At 42.8% G+C, this 18,794-nt stretch overlaps 1 protein-coding gene and 1 non-coding gene across 2 annotated transcripts in view; both read right to left on the bottom strand.

Annotated features, from left to right (window-relative positions):
- The window catches only part of LOC128656987 (gastrula zinc finger protein XlCGF17.1-like), a 159,078-nt gene that overhangs the window by 13,391 nt on the left and 126,893 nt on the right, over positions 1–18,794 (bottom strand). The window lies entirely within an intron of this gene.
- On the bottom strand, positions 11,491–11,564 carry TRNAC-ACA (transfer RNA cysteine (anticodon ACA)). Its single transcript has one exon. It is a non-coding gene; the product is annotated as a tRNA-Cys (tRNA).

Genomic DNA, 18,794 nt, shown 5'->3' with positions numbered 1-18,794 from the left:
AGCCTCTTTTGGTATGTGAATTGGGTCCATGCATTCAAATCCTTCCAATTTCCCTGTTTTTTGTGTCATTTGTATTGCAAGCCTCTCTTTTGGTATGTGAATTGGGTCCCTGCATTCAAATTCTTCCAATTTCCCTGTTTTTTGTGTCATTTGTATTGCAATCCTCTCTTTGGGTATGCAAATTGGGTCCCTGCATTCAAATCCTGCCAATTTCCCTGTTTTTGTGTCATTTGTACTGCAAGTCTCTCATTTTGCCTTTGTCTGTAGTCTGTGTAACAAGTTATGTACTGTGCCATTTGTACTGCAAGCCTCTCTTTTGGTATGTGAATTGGCTCCCTGCATTCAAATCCTGCCAATTTCCCTGTTTTTTTGTCATTTGTACATCAAAACTCTCTTTTGGTATGTGAATTGGGTCCCTGCATTCAAATCCTGCCTATTTCCCTGTTTTTTGTGTCATTTATACTGCAAGCCTCTCTTTTGGTATGTGAATTGGGTCCCTGCATTCAAATCCTACCAATTTCCCTGTTTTTTGTGTCATTAATACTGCAAGCCTCTTTTGGTATGTGAATTGGGTCCATGCATTCAAATCCTTCCAATTTCCCTGTTTTTTGTGTCATTTGTATTGCAAGCCTCTCTTTTGGTATGTGAATTGGGTCCCTGCATTCAAATTCTTCCAATTTCCCTGTTTTTTGTGTCATTTGTATTGCAATCCTCTCTTTGGGTATGCAAATTGGGTCCCTGCATTCAAATCCTGCCAATTTCCCTGTTTTTGTGTCATTTGTACTGCAAGTCTCTCATTTTGCCTTTGTCTGTAGTCTGTGTAACAAGTTATGTACTGTGCCATTTGTACTGCAAGCCTCTCTTTTGGTATGTGAATTGGATCCCTGCATTCAAATCCTGTCAATTTTCCTGTTTTTGTGTCATTTAAACTGCAAACCTCTCTTTTGGTATGTGAATTGGGTCCCTGCATTCATATCCTGCCAATTTCCCTGTTGTTTGTGTCATTTATACTGCAAGCCTCTCTTTTGGTATGTGAATTGGGTCCCTGCATTCAAATCCTGCCAATTTCCCTGTTGTTTGTGTCATTTATACTGCAAACCTCTATTTTGGTATGTGAATTGGGTCACTGCATTCAAATCCTGCCTATTACCCTGTTTTTTTGTGTCATTTATACTGCAAGCCTCTATTTGGTATGTGCATTGGGTCCCTGCATTCAAATCCTGCCTATTTCCATGTTTTTTGTGCCATTTGTACTGCAAGCCTCTCTTTTGGTATGTGAATTGGCTCCCTGCATTAAAATCCTGCCAATTTTCCTTTTTTTGTGTCATTTAAACTGCAAGCCTCTCCTTTGGTATGTGAATTGGGTCCCTGCATTCAAATCCTACCAATTTCCCTGTTTTTTGTGTCATTTATACTGCAAGCCTCTCTTTTGGTATGTGAATTGGGTCCATGCATTCAAATTCTTCCAATTTCCCTGTTTTTTGTGTCATTTGTATTGCAAGCCTCTCTTTTGGTATGTGAATTGGGTCCCTGCATTCAAATTCTTCCAATTTCCCTGTTTTTTGTGTCATTTGTACTGCAAGTCTCTCATTTTGCCTTTGTCTGTAGTCTGTGTAACAAGTTATGTACTGTGCCATTTGTACTGCAAGCCTCTCTTTTGGAATGTGAATTGGCTCCCTGCATTAAAATCCTGCCAATTTTCCTGTTTTTGTGTCATTTAAACTGCAAACCTCTCTTTTGGTATGTGAATTGGGTCCCTGCATTCAAATCCTGCCTATTTCCCTGTTTTTTGTGTCATTTATACGGCAAGCCTCTATTTTGGTATGTGAATTGGGTCACTGCATTCAAATCCTGCCTATTTCCCTGTTTTTTGTGTCATTCATACTGCAAACCTCTATTTGGTATGTGCATTGGGTCCCTACATTCAAATCCTGCCAATTTCCCTGTTTTTTTGTCATTTGTACCGCAAGCCTCTCTTTTGTTATGTGAATTAGGTCCCTGCATTCAAATCCTGCCAAGTTCCCTGTTTTTTTGTGTCATGTGTACTGCAAGCCTCTCTTTTGGTATGTGAATTGGGTCCCTGCATTCAAATCCTGCCTTTGTCCATGGTTTTTGTGCCATTTGTACTGCAAGCCTCTCTTTTGGTATGTGAATTGGGTCCCTGCATTCAAATCCTACCAATTTCCCTGTTTTTTGTGTCATTTATACTGCAAGCCTCTCTTTTGGTATGTGAATTGGGTCCATGCATTCAAATCCTTCCAATTTCCCTGTTTTTTGTGTCATTTGTATTGCAAGCCTCTCTTTTGGTATGCAAATGGAGTCCCTGCTTTCAAATCCTGCCAATTTCCCTGTTTTTTGTGTCATTTATACTGCAAGCCTCTTTTGGTATGTGAATTGGGTCCATGCATTCAAATCCTTCCAATTTCCCTGTTTTTTGTGTCATTTGTATTGCAAGCCTCTCTTTTGGTATGTGAATTGGGTCCCTGCATTCAAATTCTTCCAATTTCCCTGTTTTTTGTGTCATTTGTATTGCAATCCTCTCTTTGGGTATGCAAATTGGGTCCCTGCATTCAAATCCTGCCAATTTCCCTGTTGTTGTGTCATTTGTACTGCAAGTCTCTCATTTTGCCTTTGTCTGTAGTCTGTGTAACAAGTTATGTACTGTGCCATTTGTACTGCAAGCCTCTCTTTTGGTATGTGAATTGGCTCCCTGCATTCAAATCCTGTCAATTTTCCTGTTTTTGTGTCATTTAAACTGCAAACCTCTCTTTTGGTATGTGAATTGGGTCCCTGCATTTAAATCCTGCCAATGTCCATGTTTTTTGTGTCATTTATACTGCAAGCCTCTCTTTTGGTATGTGAATTGGGTCCCTGCATTCAAATCCTGCCAATGTCCATGTTTTTTGTGTCATTTATACTACAAGCCTCTCTTTTGGTATGTGAAATGGGTCCCTGTATTCAAATCCTGCCAATTTCCCTGTTTTTGTGTCATTTGTACTGCAAACCTCTCTTTTGGTATGTGAATTGGGTCCCTGCATTCATATCCTGCCAATTTCCCTGTTGTTTGTGTCATTTATACTGCAAGCCTCTCTTTTGGTATGTGAATTGGGTCCCTGCATTCAAATCCTGCCTATTTCCCTGTTTTTTTGTGTCATTTATACTGCAAGCCTCTATTTGGTATGTGCATTGGGTCCCTGCATTCAAATCCTGCCTATTTCCATGTTTTTTGTGCCATTTGTACTGCAAGCCTCTCTTTTGGTATGTGAATTGGCTCCCTGCATTAAAATCCTGCCAATTTTCCTTTTTTTGTGTCATTTAAACTGCAAGCCTCTCTTTTGGTATGTGAATTGGGTCCCTGCATTCAAATCCTCCCAATTTCCCTGTTTTTTGTGTCATTTATACTGCAAGCCTCTCTTTTGGTATGTGAATTGGGTCCATGCATTCAAATTCTTCCAATTTCCCTGTTTTTTGTGTCATTTGTATTGCAAGCCTCTCTTTTGGTATGTGAATTGGGTCCCTGCATTCAAATTCTTCCAATTTCCCTGTTTTTTGTGTCATTTGTACTGCAAGTCTCTCATTTTGCCTTTGTCTGTAGTCTGTGTAACAAGTTATGTACTGTGCCATTTGTACTGCAAGCCTCTCTTTTGGAATGTGAATTGGCTCCCTGCATTAAAATCCTGCCAATTTTCCTGTTTTTGTGTCATTTAAACTGCAAACCTCTCTTTTGGTATGTGAATTGGGTCCCTGCATTCAAATCCTGCCAATGTCCATGTTTTTTGTGTCATTTGTACTGCAAGCCTCTCTTTTGGTATGTGAATTGGGTCCCTGCATTCAAATCCTGCCTATTTCCCTGTTTTTTGTGTCATTTATACGGCAAGCCTCTATTTTGGTATGTGAATTGGGTCACTGCATTCAAATCCTGCCTATTTCCCTGTTTTTTGTGTCATTCATACTGCAAACCTCTATTTGGTATGTGCATTGGGTCCCTACATTCAAATCCTGCCAATTTCCCTGTTTTTTTGTCATTTGTACCGCAAGCCTCTCTTTTGTTATGTGAATTATGTCCCTGCATTCAAATCCTGCCAAGTTCCCTGTTTTTTTGTGTCATGTGTACTGCAAGCCTCTCTTTTGGTATGTGAATTGGGTCCCTGCATTCAAATCCTGCCTTTGTCCATGGTTTTTGTGCCATTTGTACTGCAAGCCTCTCTTTTGGTATGTGAATTGGGTCCCTGCATTCAAATCCTACCAATTTCCCTGTTTTTTGTGTCATTTATACTGCAAACCTCTCTTTTGGTATGTGCATTGGGTCCCTGCATTCAAATCCTGCCAATTTCCCTGTTTTTTTTGTCATTTGTACTGCAAGCCTCTCTTTTGTTATGTGAATTAGGTCCCTGCATTCAAATCCTGCCAAATTCTCTGTTTTTTTTGTGTCATTTGTATTGCAAGCCTCTCTTTTGGTATGCAAATTGGGTCCCTGCATTCAAATCCTGCCAATTTCCCTGTTTTTGTGTCATTTGTACTGCAAGTCTCTCATTTTGCCTTTGTCTGTAGTCTGTGTAACAAGTTATGTACTGTGCCATTTGTACTGCAAGCCTCTCTTTTGGTATGTGAATTGGCTCCCTGCATTAAAATCCTGCCAATTTCCCTGTTTTGTGTCATTTGTACTGCAAGTCTCTCATTTTGCCTTTGTCTGTAGTCTGTGTAACAAGTTATGTACTGTGCCATTTGTATTGCAAGCCTCTCTTTTGGTATGCAAATTGGGTCCCTGCATTCAAATCCTGCCAATTTTCCTGTTTTTGTGTCATTTAAACTGCAAACCTCTCTTTTGGTATGTGACCCAATTCACATACCAAAAGAGAGGTTTGCAGTTTAAATTCAAATCCTGCCAATGTCCATGTTTTTTGTGTCATTTATACTGCAAGCCTCTCTTTTGGTAGGTGAATTGGGTCCCTGCATTCAAATCATGGCAATGTCCATGTTTTTTGTGTCATTTATACTGCAAGCCTCTCTTTTGGTATGTGAAATGGGTCCCTGCATTCAAATCCTGCCAATTTCCCTGTTTTTGTGTCATTTATACTGCAAGCCTCTCTTTTGGTATGTGAAATGGGTCCCTGCATTCAAATCCTGCCAATTTCCCTGTTTTGTGTCATTTATACTGCAAGCCTCTCTTTTGGTATGTGAATTGGGTCCCTGCATTCAAATCCTGCCAATTTCCATGTTTTTTGTGTCATTTATACTGCAAGCCTCTCTTGTGGTATGTGAATTGGGTCTCCGTATTGATGTCCTTCCAATATCCCTGTTTTTTTGTGCAATTTGTGCTGCAAGCCTCTCTTTTGTTATGTGAATTAGGTCCCTGCATTCAAATCCTGCCAATTTCCCTGTTTTTTGTGCCATTTGTACTGCAAGCCTCTCTTTTGGTATGTGAATTGGGTCCCTGCATTCAAATCTTGCCTATTTCCCTGTTTTTTGTGTCATTTATACGGCAAGCCTCTATTTTGGTATGTGAATTGGGTCACTGCATTCAAATCCTGCCTATTTCCCTGTTTTTTTGTGTCATTCATACTGCAAGCCTCTATTTGGTATGTGCATTGGGTCCCTGCATTCAAATCCTGCCAATTTCCCTGTTTTTTTTGTCATTTGTACTGCAAGCCTCTTTTTTGTTATGTGAATTAGGTCCCTGCATTCAAATCCTGCCAAATTCCCTATTTTTTTGTGTCATGTGTACTGCAAGCCTCTCTTTTGGTATGTGAATTGGGTCCCTGCATTCAAATCCTGCCTTTTTCCATGTTTTTTGTGCCATTTGTACTGCAAGCCTCTCTCTTGGTATGTGAATTGGCTCGCTGCATTAAAATCCTGCCAATTTTCCTGTTTTTGTGTCATTTAAACTGCAAGCCTCTCTTTTGGTATGTGAATTGGGTCCCTACATTAAAATCCTACCAATGTCCATGTTTTTTGTGTCATTTATACTGCAAGCCTCTCTTTTGGTATGCAAATTGGGTCCATGCATTCAAATCCTTCCAATTTCCCTGTTTTTTGTGTCATTTTTATTGCAAGCCTCTCTTTTGGTATGTGAATTGGGTCCCTGCATTCAAATTCTTCCAATTTCCCTGTTTTTTGTGTCATTTGTATTGCAAGCCTCTCTTTTGGTATGCAAATTGGGTCCCTGCATTCAAATCCTGCCAATTTCCCTGTTTTTGTGTAATTTGTACTGCAAGTCTCTCATTTTGCCTTTGTCTGTAGTCTGTGTAACAAGTTATGTACTGTGCCATTTGTACTGCAAGCCTCTCTTTTGGTATGTGAATTGGCTCCCTGCATTAAAATCCTGCCAATTTTCCTGTTTTTGTGTCATTTAAACTGCAAACCTCTCGTTTGGTATGTGAATTGGGTCCCTGCATTCAAATCCTGCCAATGTCCATGTTTTTTGTGTCATTTATACTGCAAGCCTCCCTTTTGGTATGCAAATTGGGTCCATGCATTCAAATCCTTCCAATTTCCCTGTTTTTTGTGTCATTTTTATTGCAAGCCTCTCTTTTGGTATGTGAATTGGGTCCCTGCATTCAAATTCTTCCAATTTCCCTGTTTTTTGTGTCATTTGTATTGCAAGCCTCTCTTTTGGTATGCAAATTGGGTCCCTGCATTCAAATCCTGCCAATTTCCCTGTTTTTGTGTAATTTGTACTGCAAGTCTCTCATTTTGCCTTTGTCTGTAGTCTGTGTAACAAGTTATGTACTGTGCCATTTGTACTGCAAGCCTCTCTTTTGGTATGTGAATTGGCTCCCTGCATTAAAATCCTGCCAATTTTCCTGTTTTTGTGTCATTTAAACTGCAAACCTCTCGTTTGGTATGTGAATTGGGTCCCTGCATTCAAATCCTGCCAATGTCCATGTTTTTTGTGTCATTTATACTGCAAGCCTCTCTTTTGGTATGTGAATTGGGTCCCTGCATTCAAATCCTGCCAATGTCCATGTTTTTTGTGTCATTTATACTGCAAGCCTCTCTTTTGGTATGTGAAATGGGTCCCTGCATTCAAATCCTGCCAATTTCCCTGTTTTTGTGTCATTTGTACTGCAAACATCTCTTTTGGTAGGTGAATTGGGTCCCTGCATTCAAATCATGGCAATGTCCATGTTTTTTGTGTCATTTATACTGCAAGCCTCTCTTTTGGTATGTGAAATGGGTCCCTGCATTCAAATCCTGCCAATTTCCCTGTTTTTGTGTCATTTATACTGCAAGCCTCTCTTTTGGTATGTGAATTGGGTCCCTGCATTCAAATCCTGCCAATTTCCCTGTTTTTGTGTCATTTATACTGCAAGCCTCTCTTTTGGTATGTGAATTGGGTCCCTGCATTCAAATCCTGTCAATTTCCATGTTTTTTGTGTCATTTATACTGCAAGCCTCTCTTGTGGTATGTGAATTGGGTCTCCGTATTGATGTCCTTCCAATTTCCCTGTTTTTTTGTGTAATTTGTACTGCAAGCCTCTCTTTTGTTATGTGAATTAGGTCCCTGCATTCAAATACTGACAATTTCCCTGTTTTTGTGTCATTTATACTGCAAACCTCTCTTTTGGTATGTGAATTGGGTCCCTGTATTCAAATCCTGCCAATTTCCATGTTTTTTGTGTCATTTATACTGCAAGCCTCTATTTTGTTATGTGAATTAGGTCCCTGCATTCAAATCCTGCCAATGTCCCTGTTTTTTGTGTCATTTGTACTGCAAGCCTCTCTTTTGGTATGTGAATTGGGTCCCTGCATTCAAATCCTGCCTACTTCCCTGTTTTTTGTGTCATTTATACTGCAAGCCTCTATTTTGGTATGTGAATTGGGTCCCTGCATTCAAATCCTGCCTATTTCCCTGTTTTTTTGTGTCATTTACACTGCAAGCCTCTATTTGGTATGTGCATTGGGTCCCTGCATTCAAATCCTGCCAATTTCCCTGTTTTTTTTGTCATTTGTACTGCAAGCCTCTCTTTTGTTATGTGAATTAGGTCCCTGCATTCAAATCCTGCCAAATTCCCTGTTTTTTGTGTCATTTGTACTGCAAGCCTCTCTTTTGGTATGTGAATTGGGTCCCTGCATTCAAATCCTGCCTATTTCCCTGTTTTTTGTGTCATTTATACTGCAAGCCTCTATTTTGGTATGTGAATTGGGTCCCTGCATTCAAATCCTGCCTAATTCCCTGTTTTTTGTGTCATTTATACTGCAAGCCTCTATTTGGTATGTGCATTGGGTCCCTGCATTCAAATCCTGCCAATTTCCCTGTTTTTTTTTGTCATTTGTACGGCAAGCCCTCTCTTTTGGTATGTGAATTGGGTCCCTGCATTCAAATCCTGCCAATTTCCCTGTTTTTGTGTCATTTATACTGCAAGCCTCTCTTTAGGTATGTATATTGGGTCCCTGCATTCAAATCCTGCCAATTTCCCTGTTTTTGTGTCATTTATACTGCAAGACTCTCTTTTGGTATGTGAATTAGGTCCATGCATTCAAATCCTTCCAATTTCCCCGTTTTTTGTGTCATTTGTATTGCAAGCCTCTCTTTTGGTATGTGAATTGGGTCCCTGCATTCAAATTCTTCCAATTTCCCTGTTTTTTGTGTCATTTGTATTGCAAGCCTCTCTTTTGGTATGCAAATTGGGTCCCTGCATTTAAATCCTGCCAATTTCCCTGTTGTTGTGTCATTTGTACTGCAAGTCTCTCATTTTGCCTTTGTCTGTAGTCTGTGTAACAAGTTATGTATTTACTCTGCTTGATATCTTGTCTTCATCTATGTGATGTTCAAAACTTTCAAATACTTGTTATGATTCCGAACTTTATAATCTCACTAATGGTATAACCCCAGCCTCCCCCAAAATCTATTGTCTGTTTTTTAACTTATCTCACCCTGAATCAAATTTTCCCAATTGGCCTTTACTGTCTTTGATCAGGCCACCAGGAGGAGGCAAAGAAACCCCAGCCAAAGGCTTAAATACCTCCCCCACTTCCTTCATCCCCCAGTCACTCTGCCGAGGGAACAAGGAACAGTAGGAGAAATATCAGGGTGAAAAAAGGTGCCAGAAGAATAAAAAATTACAGCCGCCTCATAGATAAAAACATGGGCGGGAGCTGTGGACTCTTCCCTTCAGAAGAAAATGAAATTATCAGGCAAGCATAATTTAAGTTTTTTTTCTTAAAAGGGAAGAGTCCACAGCTGCATTCATTACAAGCTACAGGACACTGAATGCAAACAAAGGGTGGGTACAAATGGCAGCCTGTTCGAAAGGAACCACAGCCTGATTACCCTAAAAAGTATAAACGACACGGGTGAAAACCCGAAGCCCAGTTAACTGCACATTAGTTACACCGCCGGCAAAGCCGAACTAAACAACTCAGTTCCAGAGTCCGTCAAGCCCAAACAACCCCCGAGGAGTCAGCCCCACGGATCACGACTCCCATGAAGGTACCCAGCCAAGACAAGGACTGCTATCTGCTCCCAAAAAGGGGAACAGAATCTCAAGAAAAATCCAAAGGATCATTCCACTCTGCAGAACATAGAACAACCCATGGTTGTCGTACAATAGCAACGCCCTGGGAGACAAACTCCCTAAAAACACAAGGACCAAAGAAAAAAAAGATCCATACACAGGGAAACATGTCCCAAAAAGGACTCGAACACCCTCATATCCCTGACCCTGAACCATACCCAAAGGTATTCCAGGAAAACCAGGATTTCCCCGATGCCTCATATCAGATCTAGATCTTCAAGCTAGATAGCAGAAATAGGATAACTATCCCAGCAGCTAGTAAAGAGTTCTCCAAAAAGAACATCTGAACAGGAACTCCCAATGGCCAGCTTCCAGGAAGAGAGCTGACTCACCGTTGCTAAACCCAAACACTGAAGGTGTTTCAAAGCTTGCTAACACCCAGTCAAAGTGCAACTAGCCATAGATGGTTACACCCTCAAAGTGCAATAGCTTTAGTTGGGTTCAACTGCAAACCTTCCAAGGGATCACAGCTCTCCAAATATCGTGCTCCAAGGAGTGCACCCTCCCAGCACCGAATGCCAGTGGAAAAGAGGAGGACATCCATGACCTCCCACAAAGGAGAGAATAGACTCTAAGGAAAATGGTCAACCTTGGATAGAGTAACCAACCTCCAATCTTCCCTCTAAGATAACGGTAGCAGCCCAAAGGCTAGTCAAGACCAAAAACAAGAATCCCAGATTTCCGGAAGAGAAAGGAAGGGTTAACGTAGGAACAAAGCCCCCGGTCAGACCGCTAACCGTTACCACAAACGGTATGCTACCATGAGTCAGGATAGACATTGTGCTCGGGTACGAAACCTCCTACACAGCTGTCTTCTCTAAAAACAAGGAACACTTCCCAAGGGAAGAAGGCCGTGAGATGCTCAGCATCCATATATCAGAATCCAACATATCGTAGGAGCCCCATAGGGATCAAACCCTCATCCTCCCGCTGCAGGAACGGAGGAACAAAACAATACATCGCAATTCCTCTTCCAGGATTCTGGAACGCAAGAAGGAAAAGACCCTTACAAGGCAAGACCCACAGGTTGTTCCAAATACTAAGGTATCTCCAAACCCGGAGAACCCTACCCCCGCTCTAGAAGAGAGGGAAATAAACAACGGAAACCTACCCCACCATGGAGTTGAGACCCCTCGCCTACCCAGGTGAGGAAACCTGGAGTCTACAGGAACAGCGTAAATGCACCAGAAGACCAGTAGGGAACCGTCAAAAGGACCTAAAGCCTAAGTCGCAAAACAGGGCATCTCTCACAAAGCCCCAGCCTCTAAAGAGAGAGGCCCGTGGGACCACAAACATCTAGTGTGAAATTGAATCGTCCACACCCATCCAAGGAGAGACACGGACCTGGGTCAGGGTCCTCGAAAAAGGATCAAACGAAAATCCAACTTCCTCCTACAAGGAGGAACACACCTCTAAGGTCCGTAGACTTGGTGATCTAGCAATAGCCTCAAACCCAAGAGAGTCACAAAGAAATTCCTTAACGGTCTAAGATTCAGCACCCAGGGCACTTGGATCGCACAGAAATCTCGTAGGCAAGCATAAACATGTGCTACACACACAGGCAAGGAAGCAAACAACACCCGAAGGCGAATGAGAACCCTGTACCCTGCTCGCCATCCGAACTTAAGGCACCGCGCCACAAAGCCCCCAACGGAGCATCAAGGATAAATGGTCAACTATCTGACCCCAGAAGGGCGGCTCTCCGTAACCAACCTCACCCCTTCACTGACAAGCCCCAATGCTAGAGTTGCAACGAGGACAAAAATACACCCGAACGTCGAGACCATGGTCAGACCAAGGGTAATGGAAGAGACAACAGCCAGAGATCCTTGAAGGATCTATCATCCAAAATCCTCTTTAAGCAGGCAACAGCTGAAACTTTGCAGCTCCCCACAGAAGGCAGGGAACCCTTGCACACTAACTCATAGAGTAACACAACTCTAAGCAGAGAAGGAATATGCCCGCGCCTTAAAGGGGACACCTGGATCTGAACCAGGGACTTCTTGATCTGTAGTCAAATGCTCTACACCACTGAGCTATATCGCCTAACTTAAGAACTGTCATGTCCCCATCGGGTCTTGAACTCGGGTCTCTTAAGTTATATCCAGTGAATTTTCACTGAGTCACCAGAGGGCCTTCCCAAGGTGGGAAGGAAGGAAACTCTGCCACCACAATGAAATGCTTAATAGGCTAAAGAGTCAGCGTCCGGAATAATCTCAAGTGAAAATGCAAATTAATAATCACTCGGCACACCAGACTACATAGGTCACACACATCTCCAACTTCCAAAGAATGGAATAACGTTTCTGAGTCCCCGGGGACCTGAAGAACCATGATGATGTCTGTAAAATCAGATCTGTATCCCAGACGAGAAGCCCAAACAGCCACCTAGATTGGCACTCATAACCCTCTGTTCGGAGGGGTTGTATTTAAACAGGCCTCATACTTCAGTAGGATCCGAGCCCGGAGTCCATAGAATAGGCCAAGAGACATTCAAAATCCAGCAGGATTAATCAGCACAAGTGACATGCACCCTGGTAACAGCCAAAAAAAGTATCTGACCAGTACCTGTCTGGTATAAGGACACTCTAGAACTGCCCAAGGTCCAAGAAAATTTGTCTCGAAGGATCGATAACTGAACTAGAAAAGCATAATTATATTATTCAACAAGTGCGCAACTCCCGTGAAAGTGCCCACGCAACCTAAATCGCAAGTATCGGTTCCAGAGAAGAACGTTCATAAAACGAAAATCTAATAGACATAAGCTTAAGAAAAAAACTAAATTAAACACATCCAGATAAAAAATAAAATGAAGGCAGCACCCATCAGGTGAACGCCCAAGGTGAATGAGGATGACAATGGAACCAGCCGATTAAGAGCCCCATTCACCCAAGCTAAGAAGTGGAACCGAAAAACATAAAGCAAAAGAAAAATGGCGACGTTAAGGAGATTGGCTTCATCCCCAAACGTCATATCCATCTTGCCATCCAGCTTCTAAGGCCTCGGATCCCTCGGCCCACTAGGACTGGGATCCTCCAACATTGCCAAAACATGTCTTAAAAGCACACGAAGGCGAGCCAGCCTATAATGGAAGGCAAAATCATCCCTTGCTGGATCAACTGAAGACCCTGGCTCAGAGATAGGGGTCCCTGAAGCCTCAGGGGCCTATGCTTCCCCAGAATGCCGAACACAGACAGTATCTTCACTTGGGAGATATAAATGATTCAGCGCCATAGAAATGGCCATGCGGAACCGTGCCGTAACCTCTGGAGGAAACAAGCCACCCTCCGGAGAAGGAGTAAAGGCCATAGGGACACCTGCTTGCGTAGCCGGGAAATGGACTGGGACACTCGTTTCAAGGGTCATGGAAACCTCAGAGGCAGATGGCTAAACATACTCTAAGCTCCCTGCTTCAGGAGAAGAGATTACTCTAGAACGGCAATCGGAACATAACTGACAGGCATTGATTACCTGGGCCATTTATATTCATTGCAAGACACATCCTCCGTATTGGAGGCATCCGTGTCACGCATATCAGAATCCTCCATAATCTCGAGATTACAAAAATGACAAAAAACTAACTTGCACCCTTTGACACCCCCAATGGCTGAGACACTCACCACCTCCAGTAACCCAGAAAACCCACGATCAAGACTCTCATGGTCGCACACAGTCAGCATACGGAAGTGAGAAACAACGTAACCGCACCTGTTACAAGGTGCACCGTGCCAGTCACGAAAAGGGCTCGCAATCTGGAAAGATTGCGTCATTAACAGAAGGCTGTTATGTTTCGTAAAGGCCGTGAGCCTAAGTATAGCTACACATTTGCAGATAGAACCATATAACATACATGATTAAAAGTCCCCCCTGTTCAATAACCCACCTCAGGAGATATTAACCCATGATTCCTTATTAAGATAAAAGGAGTTCCACTGGAATCCTACCTTGTTTCGTTAACATTACATTCACAAATCTAAATAAAATGAAACGATCTTACCGGAATCTACGCCGTGGAACAGTAACACAGCTCTTCAAGTGTGACAGATAGTAGCCTCGCTTCTGACATGGACTTGAGTGAATAAAGGTAGGCAGCGAAACTCGTCAACGCTGATTATCAAGGAGCTGTTAAAATGAGTCGGGATGGGTTCGCAGGAAAACTCTTCCTGCATCTCCGGACTCTAACTTTCATCAATGCTCTCACTGAGAGGCTGACAGGATTACTTAAAACTTCAGTCCCATTGCAAAGAGTACTCCCCTCCAAGAGAGACTATCTCGAACTTCTGACTCTTCTCTGCCAACCTCCTGTGACAAAAGGCAAAGAATGACTGGGGGATGAGGTAAGTGAGGGAAGTATTTAAGCCTTTGGCTGGGGTGTCTTTGCCTCCTTCTGGTGGCCAGATTCTGTATTTCCCCAAAAGTAATGAATGCAGCTGTGGACTCTTCCCTTTTAAGAAGAAAACAGGCTTAGGTAGCAGTATTGTAAGATCATCTGTTCACATCTCATAAGTGAACATTTATAAGTGATGCACAATGAATTATACTCAATACTCACCACACTGCTGTTTAATAACTAACAAACTGCCTATTGACATCTGCTAAGGAATGTTGAATAAACCTACTCTCTCCTGCTTTCAGGTATGTGAATTGGGTCACTGCATTCAAATCTTGACAATTTCCCTGTTTTTTGTGCCATTTGTACTGCAAGCCTCTCTTTTGGTACGTGAATTGGGTCCCTGCATTCAAATCCTGCCAATTTCCCTGTTTTTTGTGTCATTTGTACTGCAAGCCTCTCTTTTGGTATGTGAATTGGGTCCCTGCATTCAAATCCTGCCAATTTCCCTGTTTTTTGTGTCATTTGTACTGCAAGCCTCTCTTTTGGTATGTGAATTGGGCCACTGCATTCAAATCCTGCCAATTTCCCTGTTTTTGTGTCATTTGTACTGCAAGCCTCTCTTTTGGTATGTGAATTGGGTCCCTGCATTCAAATCCTGCCAATTTCCCTGTTTTTGTGTCATTTGTACTGCAAGTCTCTCTTTTGGTAAGTGAATTGGGTCCCTGCATTCAAATCCTGCCAATTACCCTGTTTTTTGTGTCATTTGTATTGCAAGTCTCTCTTTTTACATTTGTCTGTAGTCTGTGTAATAAGTTACGTATTTACTCTGCTGATATCTTGTCTTAAATCTATGTGATGTTCAAACCTTGCAAATACTTATTATGATTCCTAAAAGTATAATTTTACTAATGGTATAACCCCAGCCTCCTCCAAATTCTATTGTTTGTTTTTTAACTTATCTCACCCTGAATCAAATTTTCCCAGTTGGCCTTTGACTCTCTTTGATCAGGTCATTACTTAATTTATTGCATTCAGCTGAATGCTCTGGCCTATAAATGTAACACTGCTATGGGGAAAGCAATACAGGGGTAGCAATACAGGCTTAGGTAGCAGTATTGTAAGATCATCTGTTCACATCTCTTAAGTGAACATTTATAAGTGAGGCACAACAAATTATACAAGAATTGAACAAGGATTGGACAAGGATTGGACAAGGGATAAGGTAAGTTCTGTTTTAATACTGAGTTTTATACACTGTCTATTTTGTAAAAAATGCACAATATCTTAATATCCCTTTTTGCCACCTTCTGTCTGTTTAACAAACTACTTTACTCAATTACTTCTTACCCCTCACCACCTGCGCTGCTCATTAGCCTATCTCTCTTAACCTCACCTTACTTTTGTATTCATGAACTTCACACATTCCTAAAGACTCTCTCTCCCCCTTGCAACTCATCACAAAAACAGTCTTACTACTGCAAATCTGCATCTCTTTCTTGCTCATACTAGCTGCTGGCGACATCTCCCCTAATCCTGGTCCCCCACAACTTCCTTGCCCTGCACACCCATGTGTGCCCTTCTCTGGTAACCTTAGTCTTATTCCTCTTGCATCTAAAGCCACCACCCCCTTCACTTGCGCACTTTGAAACTCTCGCTCTGTGCGCAACAAGCTCACTTCTATCCATGACCTCTTTATCTCCCACTCTCTCAATCTTCTGGCTCTCACAGAAACCTGGCTCTCTCCTTCAGACATTGCTTCCTTTGCTGCACTGTCACATAGGGTCTCCACTTTAGCCACGCTCTTAGGTCTGACAATAGACAAGAAGGTGGTGTTGGTATTTTACTTTCCTCTCATTGCACCTTTCAACAAATACAGCCCTTCGCTTCCCTCACATTTTCTTAATTCGTCTTTATGCGTTGCAGTCATATACCACCCCCTGGCTCCGCAACTCTATTTCTAGATCACTTTGCCGCCTGGCTACCTTACTTCCTTTCCTCAGATACCCCTGCCCTCATTCTCTGTCACTTCAACCTCCCTGTTGATAATCCCACTGCCTCCTCTGCAAAACAACTTCTGCTTTTCACTTCCTCTTTCGGCCTGTCACAATGGACCGACTCTCCCACTCACAAAGATGATCACTCCCTTGATCTGATTTTCAGATATCGATGCACTATCTCAAACTTCACAAACTCACCGTTTCCTCTTTCTGACCGCCACCTCCTCACTTGTAACATCACCTCCCTCCCTACAACTCTCCCTCCTTCTACCCCTCAGACTAAACTTCACAGAAGTATCAAGTCATTACATCAGCAAGAGCTTGCTAGCTCTCTTAACTTTAGCTCCACCTTTACATTGGTCCTTGATAATCTGGCCCCACATAACATAGCTCGTAAAACATACACTCATCCTCAGCCCTGGCATACTCCTCTGACACGGTACCTACACAGATGTTCCTGTACTGCTGAGCGACACTGGAGGAAAACAGAATTTATGCTTACCTGATAAATTACTTTCTCCAACGGTGTGTCCGGTCCACGGCGTCATCCTTACTTGTGGGAATATCTCTTCCCCAACAGGAAATGGCAAAGAGTCCCAACAAAGCTGGCCATATAGTCCCTCCTAGGCTCCGCCCACCCCAGTCATTCGACCGACGGAGAGGAGGAAAAAATAGGAGAAACCATAGGGTGCCGTGGTGACTGTAGTTAGAGAAAATAATTAATCAAACCTGATTAAAAAACCAGGGCGGGCCGTGGACCGGACACAACGTTGGAGAAAGTAATTTATCAGGTAAGCATAAATTCTGTTTTCTCCAACATTGGTGTGTCCGGTCCACGGTGTCATCCTTACTTGTGGGAACCAATACCAAAGCTTTAGGACACGGATGAAGGGAGGGAGCAAATCAGGTTACCTAAACAGAAGGCACCACGGCTTGCAAAACCTTTCTCCCAAAAATAACCTCCGAAGAAGCAAAAGTATCAAATTTGTAAAATTTGGCAAAAGTGTGCAGTGAAGACCAAGTCGCTGCCTTACATATCTGATCAACAGAAGCCTCGTTCTTGAAGGCCCATGTGGAAGCCACAGCCCTAGTAGAGTGAGCTGTGATTCTTTCAGGAGGCTGCCGTCCGGCAGTCTCGTAAGCCAATGGAATGATGCTTTTAAGCCAATAGGAAAGAGAGGTAGAAGTCGCTTTTTGACCTCTCCTTTTACCAGAATAGACGACAAATAGAGAAGATGTTTGTCTGAACTCTTTTGTAGCTTCTAAATAGAATTTTAGAGCACGGACTACATCTAAATTGTGTAGCAAACGTTCCATCTTTAAAACTGGATTCGGACACAAAGAAGGTACAACTATCTCCTGGTTAATATTTTTGTTGGAAACAACCTTTGGAAGAAAACCAGGCTTAGTACGCAAAACAACCTTATCTGAATGGAACACCAGATAGGGCGGAGTACACTGCAGAGCAGATAACTCAGAAACTCTTCTAGCAGAAGAAATAACAACCAAAAACAAAACTTTCCAAGATAACAACTTAATATCTATGGAATGTAAAGGTTCAAACGGAACCCCTTGGAGAACTGAAAGAACTAGATTTAAACTCCAGGGAGGAGTCAAAGGTCTGTAAACAGGCTTGATCCTAACCAGAGCCTGAACAAATGCTTGAACATCTGGCACAGCTGCCAGTCCTTTGTGTAGTAAGACAGATAAAGCAGAAATCTGTCCCTTTAAAGAACTCGCTGATAATCCTTTATCCAAACCTTCTTGTAGAAAGGAAAGGATCTTAGGAATTTTGATCTTATTCCATGGGAATCCCTTGGATTCACACCAGCAGATATATCTTTTCCATATTTTATGGTAAATTTTTCTAGTTACCGGTTTTCTGGCTTGAACCAGAGTATCTATCACAGAATCTGAAAACCCACGCTTTGATAGAATCAAGCGTTCAATTTCCAAGCCGTCAGCTGGAGGGAGACCAGATTTGGATGTTCGAATGGACCCTGTACAAGAAGGTCCTGTCTCAAAGGTAGCTTCTATGGTGGAACCGATGACATATTCACCAGGTCTGCATACCAAGTCCTGCGTGGCCACGCAGGAGCTATCAAGATCACCGAGGCCCTCTCCTGCTTGATCCTGGCTACCAGCCTGGGAATGAGAGGAAACGGTGGAAACACATAAGCTAGGTTGAAGGTCCAAGGCGCTACTAGTGCATCCACTAGAGTCGCCTTGGGATCCCTGGATCTGGACCCGTAGCAAGGAACCTTGAAGTTCTGACGAGACGCCATCAGATCCATGTCTGGAATGCACCATAATTGAGTTAATTGGGCAAAGATCTCCGGGTGAAGTTCCCACTCCCCCGGATGGAATGTCTGACGACTCAGATAATCCGCCTCCCAGTTTTCCACTCCTGGGATGTGGATCGCAGGTAGGTGGCAGGAGTGATCCTCTGCCCATTCTATTATTTTGGTCACTTCTCTCATCGCCAGGGAACTCCTTGTTCCCCCCTGATGATTGATATAAGCAACAGTCGTCATGTTGTCTGATTGGAATCTTATGAATCTGGCCTTTGCTAGTTGAGGCCAAGCCCTGAGAGCATTGAATATCGCTCTTAGTTCCAGAATGTTTATCGGGAGAAGAGACTCTTCCCGAGACCAAAGTCCCTGAGCTTTCAGGGATTCCCAGACTGCGCCCCAGCCCACTAGACTGGCGTCGGTCGTGACGATGACCCACTCTGGTCTGCGGAAGCTCATTCCCTGGGACAGGTGGTCCAGGGTTAGCCACCAACGGAGTGAGTCTCTGGTCTTCTGATCTACTTGAATCACTGGAGACAAGTCTGTATAGTCCCCATTCCACTGTTTCAGCATGCACAGTTGTAATGGTCTTAGATGAATTCGTGCAAAAGGAACTATGTCCATTGCTGCAACCATCAACCCTACTACTTCCATG

This window comes from Bombina bombina, chromosome 4 (assembly GCF_027579735.1).
Source record: "Bombina bombina isolate aBomBom1 chromosome 4, aBomBom1.pri, whole genome shotgun sequence".
NCBI classification, from domain to species: Eukaryota; Metazoa; Chordata; class Amphibia; order Anura; family Bombinatoridae; genus Bombina; species Bombina bombina.
This window is presented reverse-complemented; position numbering and strand designations above follow the sequence as displayed.